Consider the following 20,333-nt stretch of genomic DNA (forward strand, 5'->3'; position numbering starts at 1 on the left):
TTTATCTATCTAATCTATCTTTTTTAAAATTCACCTCACTGAACCAGTAAGGTCAAATTGGCTCAGGTGGGATAAATACTGTTGAGAGTCCATAAGGTAGTCGCTGAATTACAGTTAAGTAACAAAGTGTTATTATACTAAGACTTTCTCTTCAACATTCTCAAGAGAAACTCCGGTTCTCTAAACAATTTAGACAGCCCGCACTCGACACAGAAAATGGCAGAAGCCCGTCTACTCTGACTCCACGGCTTATGATCTGGGTTCGTTTATTTATGCCTTGGACAGGAGCCGGACCTGGAGTTGGAGCGAAGCTGCTTCTCGACGCTCAACTGCGGTTCCCTGAACGATTGCTTGGGCGCTCCTTCTTTGAGGTCTGGGGCGTTCGTCTATTCGGTGATCTCCTGCGCCGTCTTCTCGCTTGATGTCTCCCGAGCGGCGGCGGCGGCGGCTGCGGCGGCGGCGGCGGCGGCGCCGGGTCGAAGGCTGTCTCGTCCGCGAGGCCCCCGCGCTCAGGCTGCTTTCTCCCGCCGGTCGGCGGAGCGGACCTCTCGCTTCCTTCTTGCCTCTTCTTCTAGTGCGCGGCTCAGTCCACCCGTTGGGCTGCAAACCGAGCCCCCGCCCGCCTCGCAGGTAGGCCCGGGAGGAGCCTGGGAGGCCCCGGCCCGGTATCCTTCCGCGGCCGGGTTCGGAAGACCTTGGCGCCGGCGGGTGGGTAGGTGGGCGGGCGCCCCGGTCGGCCGCGGAGACTCAGGCAGAGGAGGAGCTACACGGCGGCGGCTTTCGGGGGCGCGGTCGGAGAGGCGGCGGGCAGCGGAGGGAGAAGCCGGAAGGAGGGAAGGGATGCTGGGGTTGCCGCCTGGAGTGGTCCGGGAGGGAGGGCTCGGTGGGTCCGGGGAGGGTGTGGGTACCCCAAGTGTGTGGGGGAAGCCTCTTTCTAGCAGCGGATAGAGCTTTGCGCGCTTTGGGTTCCCGCCCCCCAAAGGCTCCGGGTGTCACGACTCAGTTGCACTGGGGGACACTCTCCGAGTCCGGCCTTCGAAGGGACCCTTGACTAGGTGGAGGCCTGCGGCCGCAGGGCCCTCCGGTTCCTCTGAGCCAAGTGTCACGTTCTCGCCTATTTTTGGGTGGGGAAACTGAGGTTGATCTGGGACGTGACTTTCCCCGTATCCGGCACAGATCTTTAAATGCACTGTGAGTTCATTTTTTCGTTGTTTTCCAGTTCACTGTGTGTGTCCCCCCGCCCTATACTTAACCAGTCATTTTATCCACATAGTGATTTGTCGTTTGATTGTCTCTCCAGTCCCTCCTTCCGAGGAATATAGGTAGATTCCGTCCCTGGAGACTTCAGAAGTAAAGGGAACACGCAGTCTTGCGGCTGGTTTTGCGTTGAAAGTCTGTATCATTTTAGCAGGAGGAGTCATGACAATTTCTTTTTGTTTCTTGATAGAAAATTTTGTTTGCTCCCTGGTTTGCTTTCGGGTTGATACTTTCTGTCTCCTCCTTCCTCGCAGCCTGTTTCTCACTGAAAGTCTTTCTACTGTGGTGTTAAGTACTTAATGTCCTGAAGAGGATGGTCAAGATTTTGAAGTCAGATATTTGTCCTGAGAGACTGCTTTCTAGGAAGAATCCAAATAAAACCCAAGGAGTCGCTTTTTTGCCCGTGTTGTTGTATTTCATTAGTGACTTAGTTACTGCCTATACTAGAGTTTAAAAGACTATGTGTAGAAATCATTCACATATTGACATATTTAAATCGAAAGTTTAAATATGGGAACTCCATTATCTTTTCCTTTTCTCTCCTAGCCCGGAAACTTTGGAGACTAAATGTTCTTCCTCGTTTTATTTTCATTGGATTTAGTGGCACGATTCTAATTTGTGTAATTTCTTTGTTGAAAAAAATAATCAACCTAGAGGTCATTCTAGGTTGAATAAGTATTTCCATAGTACAAATTTAGAATCAGTAGGAGTTGGGTTTTCTTAAGGGAGAAGAGACTAAATTTGTAGTCCTTGGAGGGAGACTATACAAGTCTATGTACTTTAACAGATTTAGACTTCTCACATGAGTTTGGAAGGATTATTGTTTTTTCTTTGTATTATCATTATCATCATCATTTTAGTGAGGTCAGCAGGGTTTAAATGTAGGGCCCTTGATCTTGAGTGATTTCCTAATTGCCAGATCCTGAGTGCTCCCAGGAAGAGATTAATGAAGAGTCACTAGACTGTCTTTATGGAGAATCTATATTGGGAAGTTAGGCTAATGTGTGTTCCCTGAAAAAGTTTCTATGACAGAAGAGAATTTAATATCAGAGAAAAGAATTTAGAGGGCTTCCCCGGTTCGATCCCTGATCCGGGAAGAACGTCTGGAGAAGGAAATGGCAAACCACTCCCACACTCTTGCCTGGGAAATCCCATGGACTGAGGAGCCTGGCAGGCTACAGTCTGTAGGGTTGCAAAAGAGACACAACTCACTGAACAGTGACAACAACAAAGAATTTAGAGAAGGGAGGGACATATTCCCCTGGAGATTGATAGGTTCTGCATAGAATTTAGAGTTAGTGGCTCCTAATGAATGCTAAATAAGAAATGAAATTCGCTGTGAGTGTCAGGAAGAAATGTTAGGAGTATTTTGTTATGCTTTCGTGGAAAATAATTAGAGGTTTAAGTTGAATTGAAGAGGACAAGAAATTTGGTTGTGGTGGAAAGGGTAGAACTTCTTATCAGCTTCCCCCCTGCTTTGTGGTAGACATTCACTCAACTTTTACCTTTCTGGGTTAACTCTTGTGTTCTGCTAATGTCAGGTCAAGCTCTCTTCTGGCCTTTCTTTCAGAATTTACAAATTCCAAATGTGGCTGAATTATTCTGTCTTCTCTTTTAGTAAGAAAGTTCTTGGGGATTGTTAAAGATGTGAACTTCTTTGAATGTCTTTTAGAACTTATCCTGAAAGGAGTTATGTATACCACTTAAAAAAGTTTCGTTATATATATCACTTGAAAGCAGTTGGTTATTTTTATTAACAGAATAATAGCTTAGTTTTATACTGTATAATTTTCAAAATATTTTCAACTTGTGTTAGGTTACTTATGAGACTTTTATCCTTTTGATCACACTCCTTTATGCTGCTTATTAATACTGAATCCAAAACAGACATTTATGGTCTTCAAGGATCTTCATGAACGTTGACAGTTTACATGGGTGGTTTATCTCACTCTTCCCGTTTATCTGACTCTTAAAAGACTTGGAAGGAAAAGTTTGTTGTTAGCACACTGTGGCCTCTTTTTTAAAGATACTTCTCAGCCCTGATCGAGTTATTTTGGAATGGGATGCAGATCTTTTTGCCCAGTGGTTTGGTTTACCAAAAAAAAAAAAACCCTAAGGTTTTTTAAGTTCCTTTAATCATAGTCATGCTCGTTTCTTTCTCCAATTGTTCCTCATAAACCCAGAGAGAACTTTCTGTTTCTTGTCATATTTTTTTGTTTGTGCGGAAGTGCTGTGGTACCACCTCTGCTGCGGCTTGGGGATATAATTGATGTTTTATATTTTCAAACCCCTCTTCCCCCCAAGTTAATTAGATCAGGTTTTTTTTTTTTTTTGGTCCCTTTTTCTCAAAGCTAAAATTAGTTACTGATAGATAAAAATTTTGTGACCAGTTATTGTAGATATATTTATGTGTCAGTAGTTATGCGGCAGACTGCCAGAGCGATGTGGCTGGAAGAAAACAGATTAAGGAATCAGGCGGCCTGGGTTTAAGTCCTAGGTTTACCATCTTACTAGCTGAGAAATCTTGTATGGACTATTTAAGGAGGCCATAGGGAAGGTTACTTTCCTTTATTGAGCATTTACTGTGTTGTGTTCTTTGCAAGTGTTAATCTCACTTAATGCTCAGAACAGTCCTTGAAGGTACATATTATTTTCCCCATGGATACTCAGATCACAGAGAAGTGAATGATTTGTCCCAGATCACACAGCACATATGTAGCAGAGGTGGGACTCAAATTCAAGGCTTTGAGCACTTTTATGTGTCTGTATTGAAAGGATGGGAAAGATAATGCTGCTATTGTAATAACTTCTGTTGATAAAAAGAAGATACATGAAGCTGCTTTGAAAAGATAAGGTGCTCCCCCAGTGTTCACGACTGTGCTATCTTGCAGCAACAATGACTTGATGTCGTCTGGGTTCTTGGTCCGCTTGCTTCTTTGAAGGCAGCATTGTGCCTGACGGTCATGCAAAACAGAAGCGACAAACATTAAGTGCCCTGGAGAAGCTTACTAAAGTGTTTGTGTCAAGGGGCACGTCCTTGGAAGTGCGAGGGAGAGAAGTTTTAGGTGCTGCCTGATACTCCCTCTATTCCAGTTAGTCCTGGCTTGTTTGTGGATTAGTGTAGTCTTTTCTAGCTTGTTCTCTGTCTCTTCCTTTGCTCTTAGGGTTGATAATCTTCACTTCTTCGCCTAAACTTTCTCCTTTCTTCACTGAGCATTGTTGTGGTATTGTGTTTTTGTCCTGAGGTATGAAATACTCCAGTCAGACCTTTTGGAACTCTTTCTTGATTGCAACTGTATGTTTCAAGCCTCACCTTTTCAGACTTCTATTCATCTAACACATAATTACGGAAGGCTTATTAGATGCTGGGGTACAAAAGTAAGACATGACTGTTCCTGACCTGATGGAATTAATTCGAGTGGGGAGCAGAATTGACCAGGTATCTGATAAAGATTGAAATTTAGGCTGTGCTGTAAAGGAAACAGACAAGGGCTGAGGGGGAGAGAGAGAGATGAAGGCATGAGGAATGCACTGGGCGTTTGTGGGAGTTGACACTAAGTCCCCTAAAAAGTTGCAATCACAACATAACCACGATTCAGAGAATTAAAGTTCTCCTGTTGCCATTACAATGGAAGTCTTCATAGATTGCTGTCTGTAGTGTTTGTCTGTTACTTAATGTATCATAACACTGGATTTGGCTTAGTAAAGGATCAGATCAGATCAGTCGCTCAGTCGTGTCCGACTCTTTGCAACCCCATGAATTGCAGCACACCAGGCCTCCCTGTCCATCACCAACTCCCGGAGTTCACTGAGACTTCACGTCCATTGAGTCAGTGATGCCATCCATCTCATCCTCTGTCGTCCCCTTCTCCTCTTGCCCCCAATCCCTCCCAGCATCAGAGTCTTTTCCAATGAGTCAACTCTTCGCATGAGGTGGCCAAAGTACTGGAGTTTCAGCTTTCGCATCATTCCTTCCAAAGAAATCCCAGGGCTGATCTCCTTTAGAATGGACTGGTTGGATCTCCTTGCAGTCCAAGGGACTCTCAAGAGTCTTCTCCAACACCACAGTTCAAAAGCGTCAATTCTTTGGTGCTCAGCCTTCTTCACAGTCCAACTCTCACATCCATACATGACCACAGGATAACCGTGACTTAATGAATATCTAGCATGCTTGACTAATGAATTTAATTTTTACTTCTTATAGTTTCCATTTATTAGTTTTTTCCCCGAAAAAGCTATTCTTTGAAAGTTGAGTTCAGTGAATTTTAAAACTGCGTATGGGCCTTCAAATGTTCATAGCAGGGAATAAACTGAAGTATTTAGCTTTACTTAAAGGGAGAGACCCTTTGCCCTCAAAAAAGATCTTCACGACCCAGATAATCATGATGGTGTGATCACTGACCTAGAGCCAGACATCCTGGAATGTGAAGTCAAGTGAGCCTTAGAAAGCATCACTACGAACAAAGCTAGTGGAGGTGATGGAATTCTAGTTGAGCTATTTCAAATCCTGAAAGATGATGCTGTGAAAGTGCTGCACTCAATATGCCAGCAAATTTGGAAAACTCAGCAGTGGCCAGAGGACTGGAAAAGGTCAGTTTTCATTCCAATCCCAAAGAAAGGAAATGCCAAAGAATGCTCAAACTACCGCACAATTGCACTCATCTCACACGCTAGTAAAGTAATGCTCAAAATTCTCCAAGCCAGGCTTCAGCAATACGTGAACCACGAACTTCCAGATGTTCAAGCTGGTTTTAGAAAAGGCAGAGGAACCAGAGACCAAATTGCCAACATCCGCTGGATCATTGAAAAAGCAAGAGAGTTCCAGAAAAACATCTATTTCTGCTTTATTGACTATGCCAAAGCCTTTGACTGTGTGGATCACAATAAACTGTGGACAATTCTGAAAGAGATGGGAATACCAGACCACCTGATCTGCCTCTTGAGAAATTTGTATGCAGGTCAGGAAGCAACAGTTAGAACTGGACATGAAACAACAGAGTGGTTCCAAATAGGAAAAGGAGTACCTCAAGGCTGTATATTGTCAGCCTGCTTATTTAACTTCTGTGCAGAGTACATCATGAGAAACGCTGGGCTGGAAGAAGCACAAGCTGGAATCAAGATTGCCGGGAGAAATATCAATAAACTCGGATATGCAAATGATACCACCCTTATGGCAGAAAGGGAAGAGGAACTAAAAAGCCTCTTGATGAAAGTGAAAGAGGAGAGTGAAAAAGTTGGCTTAAAACTCAACATTCAGAAAACGAAGATCATGGCATCTGGTCCCATCACTTCATGGGAAATAGGGAAACAGTGGAACAGTGGTAGACTTTATTTTTGGGGGCTCCAAAGTCACTGCAGATGGTGACTGCAGCCATGAAATTAAAAGACGCTTACTCCTTGGAAGAAAAGTTATGACCAATCTAGATAGCATATTCAAAAGAAGAGACATTACTTTGCCAACAAAGGTCCGTCTAGTCAAGGCTATGGTTTTTCCAGTGGTCATGTATGGATGTGAGAGTTGGACTGTGAAGAAAGCTGAGCGCCGAAGAATTGATGCTTTTGAACTGTGGTGTTGGAGAAGACTCTTGAGAGTCCCTTGGACTGCAAGGAGATCCAACCAGTCCATTCTGAAGGAGATCAGTCCTGGGATTTCTTTGGAAGGAATGATGCTAAAGCTGCAACTCCAGTACTTTGGCCACCTCATGCGAAGAGTTGACTCATTGGAAAAGAGTCTGATGCTGGGAGGGATTGGGGGCAGGAGGAGAAGGGGACGACAGAGGATGAGATGGCTGGATGGCATCACTGACTCGATGGACGTGAGTCTGAGTTGGTGATGGACAGGGAGGCCTGGCGTGCTGCAATTCATGGGGTCGCAAAGAGTCCGACACGACTGAGTGACTGAACTGAACTGAAAGGGAGAGACTTGGAGTTTCCCTTATAACTTAGCAGTAAAGAATCCGCCTGTAATACAGGAGCAACAGGAGGCTCAGGTTCTATCCCTGGGTCAGGAAGATCCCCTGGAGGAGGGTATGGCAACCCACTCCAGTATTCTTGCCTGGAGAATCCCATGGACAGAGGAGCCTGGTGGGCTACAATCCATGGGGTCGCATACGAGTTGGACAGAACTGAAGCGACTTGGCACACTTGCAAAGGGAGAGACTTAGGAGAATTGTGAAATTAGGAGAGGGAAAATGTAGGCTGCTGTTGAGTGTGTATATATTAATAATAACACCTACAGTCTTGTTTGGTACTTTTCCTTCAAGAAATTAAAAGCATTTTGCAAACATTTTTTTCAGCTACTCACTGGAATCATATTTATGTCTGCAGAATTAACTCAGGCAAATTTCACATTTCATGATTTCATTGTTTATTTCTACTTCCCAGGATAGAACATACGTTCTCCCATGAACCAAAATTACGTTGCTTTAGGTATATATGCCAATGATACAATGAAACATCTGAAATTTTGCCAAGTTGGAGAGGATTCATCTGCGTCCTTGATTTAGGGAGAGAATCGGAGTTTTCAGTCTAGCTGACCTGTGGAAACAAGGCAGAAGAATGTGTCTTGCCAAACTCTTGGAATAATAGCATAGTGGTCCTGACTGAAGGCAGGCAGTCTGGGTCCAAATCACAATGCCAGTACTTACTAGCTCTGTGACTTGGGCAAGTTACCTAACCTCTCTGTGCCTCTCCTCATCTGTAGAACATCATACAGTTGTTGTGAGAATGAAATGAGTTGACATACGTAAAGCATTTAGAGTAGCACATTGCACTGTGCACTCCAGCTGCCAAATTGTTTTCAATATTATTATAGCAAGCTAAAGATCATATGTTTCTCAAAAGCAGAACAGATAATAGTGATGCGGAGATTGAAGTTTAGGGTCTTTTGAGAAAGCTTGAATAAGAAGTAGGAATAAGGGACAAAGCACATAAGTTGTCCCTCCTTCCCCTCAGTGTCTTTCTAAGTAACTTAGAGTAAGAGGATGAGCCTTGCTGGAAAGGAGGGAGCCTCCCAAGAACAGTGTCTGAAAGGACTCCAGATACAAGACAGACAGGGAGACTTGGAGGAGTTTGTAATATATGTAGCAAAACAGTCCAGAGCTATTTTAGGATCAGAAAAACACTTCTTTGCAAAACAGGTAGAAAATATTAGTATCTAATATTTCTACTAATACTAGTATCTAGTAAAGTTAGATGAATTTTACCATCTATTTTGGACTGTGGTTGGTGCTTGAAGGATCTTGAAGAAAATGATTAAAGCTGTGGAAGAGGGTGATACTTTAGAGAAAAGTTGAAGCTACCAAGTCTCCTTGGGTAAATTTCTGGAAAAGTGAACTGTGTTTTTGCTTAGCTATGAAGACTGAGCATCCAGTCAAGTTAGTTTTTTGTTTTTTGTTTTTTAATTTCTCTTATCCCTTTATGCCATTATAAACTTTGGGTTTTTTCAGTCTTTGCATTAACTGTTTATGTCTTTATGTCCAAATCTCTATAATATTCCTGCTGTATCATTTACAAAAGCCTGTTAAAGATGATAGTAAAGTCTTTTCTCCAGTCGTTCATGCAGGGAACGTCTCCCGAATGCCTCTGGTGGGTGCTGAGGATGCCGCAGTGAGCGCTGGTCAGAGCGCTTCACAGCAGGTGCTGCATCACTGATTATCTTCATTCTTAGGACAGCCTGATGGCGCAGGGGCTTTGGTTCTCCCCGTTTTACAGATATGGACATGGTGGCACAGAGAGGCTAGGCAGTTTGCTCAAGGTCATGGAGCTCGAAAGTAAGTGGCAGAACCAGGATTTGAATCCAAGCAGCCTGGCTCCCCTGCTCCAGATCCCTAAATTATTCTGATTCTAAACTACTTTAAACAATTCTAAACTCTCTAAATTACTGCTACTATACCAGGACTACAGTGAGGGGGAAAAAAAAAAAACATTGTTTATGCCCTTATGCAGAGTGTGATCCAGAGGGGGAGAGAGACAGCAAACAAAAAAATACGGAAATATATAATTATATAGTGTGCAGAGTTTTATGATAGAAAAGTAAAAAGGATTATAGTGGGGGGGCATGAATTGTATTGGAGCTTTGGGGGAGATTTCTCTGAAGAAGTGAGGTTAGGCAGACGTGAGAAGGACGAAACGGGAATGGAAGGGAATAGCATGCATGAAAGCCTTGGGGTGGGAAAGAACTTGGCACGTTGGAGAACCCGAAAGACTCCTGGTGTGGTTTGAATGCAGTGAGCAGGAGGGAGAATGCAGGCATAGGGAGAAGAGAGGGACTTAGGCAGGACTGTGTCAAGAATGCTGTATTTTTCCCCTCAGTACAATTGGAAGCCTTTGAAGGTTTTAAGAATGAGTGTTGTGACCTAATATATGATTTTTAAAAAATTATTCTGGCTACATTGTGGAAATTTTTGGAAATCTTTGAGGGAAAAAATTGGAAATTGTGGAAAATCCGGAAGAGGAGGAAGTTGGGGGATGTCTAATACTTAGGGTGATTTATGGTGGTCCAGGGGCTTCCCGTGTGGCAGTGGTGGTAGAGAACCTGCCTGCCAATGCAGGACACACCAGAGACGCCAGTTGGGAAGATCTAACCTGGAGGAGGGCCTGACAGTCCACTCCAGTATTCTAGCCTGGAGAGCCTCATGGACAGAGGAGCCTGGCGGTGTACAGTCCATGGGGTCACAAAGAGTTGGAAGCGACTGAAGCAACTTAGCACGCGCGCACACACAGTGGTCCAGGCAGAAGATGATGATGGTTTGGATTAGGCTGTAGGCACAGGAGACGGAGGAAGGCAGAAAGATACAGTAGATATTTTAGAATGAGAACAGGAAGACTTAATGATGGATTAGATATGTGGGAAGAGAGAGGTATCAGGTATGATTCCCAAATTTCTGGTGTGAGTATCTAGGTAGATTAAATTGCTAGTTCTGAGATGGAAGCATAGGAGGAGGAGGAGATTCCAACTATTAGGAAAATTGAGGGAAGGCCTCAGTTTCAGTCGTGCTCAGTGTGGGTTATCTGTGAAATAATACAAATGGAGACATCAAGTAAGCAAGCTGTTACTGAGCTAATACTCAGAAGTGGTGCTGGAAATAAATCTGCATGTCCGTGGTATATAGGTAGTATTTACAGCCAAGGAAAATGGATGCATTTACGCAGACGAAAGGTGTCCAAGACTAGGATTAGAAGATCGCTCAGCACTGAGCTCCAAGGAATTTCGGAGAAAATCTCAGAAACTGAGAGAGGAGTGTGTTTCAAAGAGGAAGTGACCCCCCTCTATTTTGTTTGATTTAGCAAAACAGAGATCACTGATGATCATAGCAAGAACAGCGTTGAAGAAGTGAAAAGGGAGGAAGTGGAAATGGTTGGTGTGCTTTGATGATTAGCATGTCTGTCTTCCCATAAGAAGTAAGACTTTGGGACTTCCCTGGTGGTTAGACTGCGGGCTCCCGATGCAGGGGGCCTGGGTTTGACCCAAGTGTTCTTTGTATATTATGCATACTGTATCAGGTATATAGTTTACAACAATTTCTCCCATTCTTAGGTTGTCTTTTTTACTTTCTTGATAGTCTTTTGATACACAAAAGTTTTAAAGTGTGAAGTTTGATTTACCTACATACTACTGGTGTCATATCTAAGAATCCGTTGCCAAATCCAAGGGTCATGAAGATTTTCCTGTCTTCTAGGAGTTTTGTGCGGAGAAGGCAATGGCAACCCAGTCCAGTACTCTTGCCTGGAAAATCCCATGGATGGAGGAGCCTGGTAGGCTGCAGTCCATGGGATCGCTAGGAGTCGGACACGACTGAGCGACTTCACTTCCACTTTTCACTTTGATGCATTGGAGAAGGAAATGGCAACCCACTCCAGTGTTCTTGCCTGGAGAATCCCAGGGACGGGGGAGCCTGGTGGGCTGCCGTCTCGGGTCGCACAGAGTCAGACACGACTGAAGCGACTTAGCAGCAGCAGCAGCAGCAGCAGCAGCAGGGAACTAGATCCCTCATGCCATATCTAAGATATGATGCAGTCAAATAAATGAATAAAATTTTTTTTTAAAGTAAGACTTTAAGAAAAAGAAGTACTATTAGAATGTCCAGGAACATAGGAACCATACCATTTCATTTTGGTGTCCTTGGCTGCTTTTAACCTTGGTGTCTTGCAAAAAAGTTGTATTAAAGCAGAAAGGGGAGAGGGAATGAGGATATTTGCAATGATGAGATAAAGATTCTCATGGTCTTTATATGTGGCCTCAGAGTTTAAGGCTTAGGTACTTTTCAGCTTTGCTATCATTAGCCTTTCTGTCTTACTCCCTACCTAGTGGGTCTTTTGTACTTCAGTATTACTGGTTTTTAAAGCTCATTCCATAGCTAATTAGCTGATATGCTTGGTTATTTATTTTATTTCTCTTCATTCATTCACCTGTTTATTGACTTTTCTTTCTATGTAGGATACTGTGTAATTATGACTCTAGACTTTATTTCAGTTTCGTTTTGTTTGCCTTTTACACACTCTTTACTCAAAGTCTAATTGGATATATTGAGGTAATATTAAAATTTTGGCTACTGTTCTACCTAGAATTTTGTATGATGACTTTCCTGGGAAAGGCTAAGGATTTTATAGTAATTGTGCCCATTAGTTCTCCTAGCAGTTTTTTTTTTCTTTGAAAATAATTTATCGAGGTAAAATTCACATAACATAAAATTAACCATTTTAAAGTGAACAGTTCAGTGGCATTTGCATAATATTGTGCAACCGCTACCTCTGTCTAGTTTCAAAACATTTCCATCATTCCAAAGTAAATCCTCTTTCCAATTGAGCAGTTTTTTAAAATTTTTTCTCCCCCTGAAATCCAGCAGTCTTCATTCTGTCTCTCTGGATTGATATATTCTAAATAGTTCATAAAAGTGGAATCATCCAATATGTAACCTTTGGTGTATGTGTATATATACACACACCATAATTTGTTGGTCCGTTCGTCTGTTAACGAACGTTTGGACTGGCTCCACCTTCGGGTGTTGTGAATAGGACTACTGTCAGCATGGATGTGCGCACTTGTTCTCAGTTGCTTTGGGTATGTACCTGGGAGTGGAATTGCAGAGCCCTCTGCTAATGTAATTGTTAATGATTCTTTCTGAAATGTAGGGCTCAAAGCCAACACCTGCGGTTTCTATAGAGAGTGTGTGATTTGTGAGTTGTTGGCTTAGATTGGGATTGAGACTCTCTTTCCTGTATGTTTAACTTTTTCAGGAACTGAGTTCTCCGTTACTGGTTTTATTCTTTGCATTTTACTGATGGCATAATGGAGGTACAGCATCTGCATGGTTTTAACTTCCTATCATCTTCAGAGCAAGTCAGTGATGGAACTGGTAGTTGAAGGCTCCTAATTATGTCCTTTGTCTCAGTGACCCATTTAAAGCCATGTTGCATTGACATGAAGTCGTTTGAAATAGGCTTCCTATATTTTATAATCTCTTGAAGGGATGTTGTTCAGGTGGTGTTAAGCAGATGTTCTCTTTCCATAGTGGACAAGACAAGAGATGTGTTTTAATTGCAACAGAAGGGATATAGATTACAAGTTAGAAAGAACTTCCTGACTACGAGATACTTAAATGTTAACCAAGGAGGGTTGTAAACTATCTTTCCCAAAGACTTCGTAAAGATCTTTCTAGGATGATGTCAGTTAAGAAATGAGGGCAATGACAAAGATGACTTGCTGAGGTCCCTATTAACCCCAGGAAATAGTAGTGTGATGGTTAGTCAGGCAGTGTTGCTGGCATTTTAATGAGTATATTTTCATTTTCCTTATGAAGAAATCATCGTTACAGAGTAGGTGAATTGCTCAAGGTCTCCTGGTGAAATAGAAGATTAGCATTCTGAACCTTCTTGGCTCACATGTTGAACGCTTAGGGATGTGGTTTATTATAAACGAGCCTTTTCATGACGGTATGATGTATTATTGTTGTGATTCTTCTCTAAGCTGTAGGGGTCAAAGCCAACACCTGCAGTTTCCATAAAGTTGGTAATTTGAGAATTGTTGGTCGGGCTTAGAGTGGGACTGAGAACCTTTTTCCTGCGAAAATGGACTTAGTCTCCTGTTATACATACAGAAAAGGGAGCACATTTTCAGTAGCAGACTAAGATAATAGATTCTTTTTTAAAATGTATTTTTAATTGGAGGATAATTGCTTTACAATGTTGTGTTGGTTTCTGTGCCTTGGCAGCCATGAATATACCCATATATCACCTCCCTCTAGAGCCGCCCTCCCCCCCTTCCCGGTCTCTAGTTCAGATAAGCGCTGGGGCTGAGCTCTCTGTGTTGTGTAGCAACTTCCCACTAGCTGTCTGTTTGACACATTGTAACTTTTACAATGTGATGGAGTTGGTGATGGACAAGGAGGCCTGGCCTGCTGCAATTCATGGGGTCGCAAAGAGTCAGACATGACTGAGCAACTGAACTGAACTTTTACACACTATAACATATGTAATTCAGTGCAACTCTTTCAATTCATCCCACCCTCCCCCGCTCCCCCTCATGTTCACAAGTCCCTTCTCTACGTCTGTGTGTCTGTACTCCTGCCCTGCAAATAGGTTCATCGATAAGGCGATAGATTCCTAGTGGCAAGTTTAGGAAGGGCCAGGCTAATGTTGCCTGGGTGAAGGTGCCCATGAGATGGGCCCATTTTTGGTTTGTGGTGCTTGGAAGAATAGGAGCCAGAAGATGGGCAAAATGAACATTAGATTCTGTTGCAGAACATAAGCATAAAATTACTCATTAAATGCAGTATCAAGTTGCCAATTTATATGCTCAGCTCAGGAAGTGCCAAATTTAAGGTGCTTAGATCAACACGAACTCAGTCGCGTGACACTTTTGGTCTGCGTTATGGTGCCTTGTAGGGTATCTCAGGTCTGCTAGGAAAGTTGTGCTCTGAGATCCATGGGTCATTGACTGGAAACTTGGCTGGGAGGGAGTATTACCATTGGTCTCTTTAATGAAAGGTTTGCTAGGTTATTTATTTTAGTTGAGCTATGGGAGCATTTACTTGTTTATGTCTCTGCTACTGAAAATACCATCAAATTGAGCTTTCTTGAATTGGCAACAACTATTACCTCTGCAGGATAAAAGAGAGGGGAGCCAACTTTTGAATACTTAACGTATTCTGGGAAGTTTATATTTATTCCTTCACTTAATAGTCATAAGAAACCTATAAGGTGGATGGCAACATCTCTGTTGTAAAGGATAAGAAAAAGTGATGCCTCCTGAGGGATCTCTGGGCTCTTATGAAAATCATGTGGTGAGGTCCATTGGTTCTCATACGGGTGTGTGTGTGTGTGTATGTGTGTGCTCAGTCACGTCTGACTCTTTGGGACCCCACGGACTGAAGCCTGCCAGGCTCCTCTGTCCATGGAATTTCTGAGATAAGAATACTGGAGCAGGTTGGCATTTCATATATATATACACATATATATGTGGTATTTTTATATTATATGTTTTATATGTTATATTTGGTTTGATCTGTTTTATATTTTAGTGTTTTCACATAAGATACCATTTGGACAAAGGATTTTGCTAATTAAAAAAAAGGAAGAAAATATGGAAGACCACCAAGGAATCATGAAAGAAAAGTAGTTAAGACAACCAGAAGATTGAACAGATGGCTAAATTACATAATTGCCATTCAAGAAATAATGTCGAAGTTTGAGGCTACTTGATGTCACAGCCACATGTACAGACAGGACAGATATTCTATCCCTAGGGAGCATGGAGTGAGCAAAGAGTATGGACTCTAGAGTTTAAATTCTAGCCCGGCCCCTGGGCAGCTGTGGGGTTTGGGGATTCTTCTTTAAACCTGGTGTGCACCAATATACACGATGATATAACACCTTTTTCAAGAGTGTTTGTAAGGATAAGGAATAGCATGTAAATACTCTTGAGTGCCTGGCTCATAGTATCAATAGCTACCCCCTCACTACTAGCTACTGCTAAGACACTGATGACATATGTGGTGATGGCAGTTTTTTAGTGTATTAACATCTCCCTCCCAAATGCCTGCAGAGCTTCTTCCATCTCAAGGTTGGGTGGGGTAGAGTAAAGGGTCTCCTTTACCTCTGTGTGTATATATCTCAGGGGTGCCTAGCATTCCTGTTTGTGATAAAGATCTCTTTAAACTGCACATGATTCATGAATGCATCTATCGTTGATGAAAGGAGAAAAACTTGAACATCACTAAGTTTGTTTTCATTGGCCATAAAGAAGAAAGAGTGGAAAGGAATGCCATACAATGAGTTGAGAGACCTGGGCTTTTTGTCTGAGAGCTGCCCTTGTGAGCCTTATAAAAATGGGCAGGTGGGTTTATACCTTTTTAAGACTCTGTATTCAAAGTGATGTCTAAGTCACATTTAACTCTGTACATCCGTGATTTGACTAAAAACATTCATTTCTTTTCATTGCCAAAATTTCAAAGCATTACAGCATTAAGGAGCTTTCCGCTGATTTGAGCTGGCAAGCTTCCGTTCATACTGAGCATGTCTGGGGCAGTGTTTTGTATAGAAGGCCGCTGCACACCTTTTGCCAAGGATCACAGAGAGAAACATGTGACTTGTAGAATATCCAAATGGAACTGAAACTAAGAACAATTGTAAGGAGGCTAATGTGAGAGAGTGTCTCTTGCTTTGGGGCTGATGGTTGGATTTTTAAACCCACAGCACTTTGTGTAACACTTGCCGTGTTTCAGTATGGTAGTTACAGTGCCGGTATACTGCCGCTGCCTTCAGAAAACTCTGATGTTGGAGACCTTTTCTGTGTTGTATTTGTTGGTTTTTTATCTCTCTGTCACTGTCACCTATAATAGGTCCTGGTACATATATAGTCCCCCCAGACATGCTCAATGGAAAAGCATCTGATAAAATGGGAAAAACACTTGTAGCTTTGAATGCCATCTTCACCACGTACTGGCTGTTTGATCACGGGCGAGTAATTTCACATCAAGCCAGCTTTTGGTCTGTAAAATGGCAAAGGGGTAGCAAGGGGCTCTGGAGATGGAGTACGCAAAACATGAAGCACTTAATAGTGGTAGTCTTCACTGTTATTAACAAGATATTTTGCACTTCTGCTTGAAGGGGGGAATATATTTTCAGGGAAGCTTGTTTGCTGTGGCTTCAGTATGTGGGAGAATTATCCCCTCTTGCAAGTTTTTGCTCAAAAGAAATCATTTAGCATTTCTTCCTCTGTGGGCCCATAAGGATGGTTACTTTGAGGAGGCAGAGAAGGGGGTAGGATCCTGGAAGAGCTGCTGCAGACCTTGCATTTCTGCAGATCTCTTTAGAATGCCACTTCTATATCGTGCTCTCACTGAAGGCACCTGACTCAGCGACAGCACGCGAGCATTAGAAACATTTGCCCCAATCAGAAAATATTCTATACCTGCCATCCTGCTTGGCACTTAAAGACTTTTCCCCCCAGTTCTCTATGATACAGTGATTTTAAAAAAAAGTTGGCCATGTGGCATGTAGGATCTTATTTCCTCAATCAGGGATTGAACCCATATCCCCTACATTGGAAACACAGAGTCCCAGCCACTGGCCTGCCAGGGGAGTCCCTGTGTGACAGGTAAAGAAGGTAGGCTTTAGGTTAACGTAGTATATATGATCCCATTTTGATACAGAAAACAAAATCTGTTGACCACAGACTGTTGTTTTATTTGTTGCAAGAGGCGTGTTTTTTTTTTTTCCTTTTTTTCTGATTAGCCTTTGTTTACAGATAATTTTAGGTTTATAGGCAGTCTTAAGAAATGATAGTGCGATAGATCCGTGTGCCGTGTACCCAGTTTCCCCCAGTGGCAATGGTAGCATCTTCAAAAACCAGAGTACACTGTTAACAGCTGGGGTGCTGCCACTGATACAGTCAAGACAGCAAACGTTTCCATCCCACAGGGCCTTTGCTGATGCCTTTTATAGTCACTCCCACCTCCACGTCACCATGAGGTGGCGGTGCAGTCGATAAAGTTGCAGTAGAGTTTTTGTGCAGAGAATCTGCAAAACATATCCTCTGGGGGAAGGCGGCCAGTATCTCCCTCCTCCAGCTCTGTAATCCCAAAGATCTGTCTTCCTTTATCATTTCAAGAATGTCACGTAAACAGAATTATATAGTATGCAACCTTTTTTTTTTTAATTAAAATTTTTTTGTTGGGGGCCCACTCCGTGGTTTGTGGGATCTTAGTTTCTAGGCAGGAATTGAACCTGGCCCAGGCAGTGAAAAGTACTGAGTGCTAACCATTGGACTGCCAGGGAATTCCCAGAAAGTAGCCTTTTGGATCAGTTTTTCTTTGATCAGTGCAGTGTAATTCCCTGGAGTGTCATCCAAGTTGCATGTATCAATAGTTTCTTTCTTTTTAATTGCTGGGTAGTATTCCCAGGTTTGGATATGCCTTAGTTTCGTTTAGTGACTTGCCCACTGAATAACTTCTGAGTTTTTCCCCAGTTCTTGACTATTACAGATAAAGCTTCTATAAACATTTGTGTATAATTTTTTTGTGTGAATGTACATTCTCTGGATAAATGCCCAAGTGCAATTGCTGGGTCATATGGTATGTATTGCTTTAATAAATTTTTTTTAAAAGGAAGAAAATTAGAGGTAAAACAACTAGTTAAATGATTCCCTAACCCTACATTTCTTTGTTTTTTAATCTTGGCTGCACCAAGTCTTAATTGCGGCACACGGGCTCTGCAGTCTTCCTTGTGGGGTGTGAAGTCTTTAGTTGTGGCGTGCAGACTCTTTAGTCGCAGCTTGTGGGCTCTAGTTCCCTGACCACGGATCAAACCCCGGCGCTCTGCGTCAGGAGCGCGGAGCCTCAGCCACTGGACCACCAGGGTAGTCCCTCAAACCCTGCATTCTTGGTGCACATAATTTACTTACATCGATCGTTTGCTCTAGCATCAAGGCAGTAATAACCATAACACTGTAGCTTTCCTTGTCTCTTTCAACAGATGATCTGTGTATCTCTTACAAATAATAATTAACACAGCCTACCAGGGGACAAGTAATGGTTAGCACTGGTGAGGTTAGCTCTGTTACAGATAGGGAGGTTAAGTTGTGGATCTTGTGGAATTAGGTTATAGCCCTGTGTTCTGACTTGGAGTTATTCAGATTTATTCCTTTTCTCTTTATCTCCTGAATTAACTCTCTGTCACATAGGTGTGAAGGCATGAAAAAGGTTTTTTTTTTTTCTGTATCTGAGGTTTACTGCTTGTTCTGTAGAAGCAGTATAGTAGAGTGGTTAGAGCATCTACTTTGGCATCTGATTGAATTGGAGTCTCCCCTCCACATGGGCAGATCATTTAACCTTTCTAAGCCTCAGTTTTGTGGTTTGTCAGTGGGGATAATGACACTGTACTATCTTCATGGCGTCACTGTGAGAAGTAAACGAGATAATGTGCAGAAAGAGGCTTAGCTAGTACTGTCAGGTATGCTGCATTCAGCGAGTGTTCCGTGGAAGTGTTGTTTTAAATATGTTATATTCTACCGCTCGTCTTTAGCGGTCAGTGGATGATAAATATTGGTGGATAAATATTGGGATCTTACTGCCATGTGCGTAAAAGCCTTAAATTTGCTGTAACTTTTGAGGTAAGAATGCTTCCTTTGAAGGCTATTTCAAATTTAGTCTTATATATGTAGCTATTTCGGAGAAGGCAATGGCACCCCACTCTAGTACTCTTGCCTGGAAAATCCCATGGACGGAGGAGCCTGGTAGGCTGAGTCCATGGGGTCGCTAAGAGTCGGACATGACTGAGCGACTTCACTTTCACTTTTCACTTTCATGCATTGGAGAAGGAAATGGCAACCCACTCCAGTGTTCTTGCCTGGAGAATCCCAGGGACGGGGGAGCCTGGTGGGCTGCCGTCTATGGGGTTGCACAGAGTCTGACACGGCTAAAGCGACTTAGCAGCAGCAGCAGCAGCACCATGTAGTTATTTAAAAATAGGAAGCGATGTTGGATTATATTGTAGTATTAATTTGAATGAAAGTATTTTAACGTTTCTCCTTATTCATATTTTCTCAGGCTCATAATAATAGAAAAATAGAAATGATTCTGAATTCTTGATTTCCTCCCTTTAATCTGTCCCCTCTAAACAACATTACTTTTTATATATTCTTCCTAGCATTTATCAGTACTTGAAAGTGTCACTCTTTTATTACATAAATAAAGAGCTCTTATAAGCTCCTTGAGGGCAGGAATGCTCTCATTGGCTCTAGGATCCTCAGTGCCTAGAGTAGTGCTGAGCACCTAGATATTCAGTAAACACTTGCTGGCTGGCTGTAACTGCTTTTGCATCTTTCTTGTCCCCCTTAAGTGTTTTTTGTTTGGAAATTTGGGGAAATGCAATCCAACTTCCAGTCAGAGCTTAAAACGACTAGTTTCTTAAAATCCAGTGCCTTATTTTGATTGGCTGAGGAATGTGATTGGCGAGGTAGAAGGGCATCTGGACCTTTTAGCATAAGAGCTCTGCGTTTAATAATATGACTTCTCCTTTTCCTGAAGCCTTGAGGGAAATTTTTCCTTTCCCTGTTCTAGTCAGCCAAGAACCTGACCTGGGCTGACTCTAACACTGGAGAACACTGAACACAGTATCTGCTGAGCCAGGGACTGGGAGTCGAGCTCTGATACTATCTGAAGGGAAAGCCTGAATTCAAATCCTGCTTTGCCTATGACTCATCTTGCAAACCTAGATGAATTTCTTAACCTCTTCCAGGTTTACATTTTCTTATTTGCCTGGTGAGTAACCCTGTCTGTCTGGGCTCGTGAGGACGCCTGATTGAGTGTCCGTAAAGCTTTTTTACAGTGCTGTCGCCATGGCTCCAGGGATGTCCAGGAACGGCTGGGGGCCGTGTGGTACTCCAGGGAGGAGAGCTGGATTCTCTTGTCCCCAAAGACTGTGCAGAAAACAGAAAGACGTGATCCTTCGTGACTTGAAAGCGGCTCCACTTCAGCCTCCTAATGCTGTTTGTAGATGAGAGGTACGTTGTTGCCAAAGCTGTTAGGCCTGCGTGCCTGAAGCAGCTGGGGTCCCTTCTCGATTCTGCGGTTAAG

At 42.7% G+C, this 20,333-nt stretch overlaps 1 protein-coding gene across 11 annotated transcripts in view; it reads left to right on the forward strand.

The window, feature by feature from the left end:
* Positions 1 to 428: 428 nt before the first annotated feature.
* AMBRA1 (autophagy and beclin 1 regulator 1) overlaps positions 429 to 20,333 on the forward strand; it is a 172,445-nt gene continuing 152,540 nt past the window's right edge. For 9 of the 11 annotated variants that reach the window (XM_006042382.3, XM_006042384.3, XM_006042387.3 and 6 more), the window contains exon 1: positions 429 to 630. The gene's annotated coding sequence lies outside the window, so the exon portion shown is untranslated. Of the gene's footprint in view, positions 631 to 900; positions 1,192 to 19,943; positions 20,261 to 20,333 lie in introns of those variants that run through there. The other 2 variants (XM_044929196.1, XM_006042383.4) reach the window with 2 other exon arrangements.

This window comes from Bubalus bubalis, chromosome 16 (assembly GCF_019923935.1).
Source record: "Bubalus bubalis isolate 160015118507 breed Murrah chromosome 16, NDDB_SH_1, whole genome shotgun sequence".
In the NCBI taxonomy this organism is placed as follows: domain Eukaryota; kingdom Metazoa; phylum Chordata; class Mammalia; order Artiodactyla; family Bovidae; genus Bubalus; species Bubalus bubalis.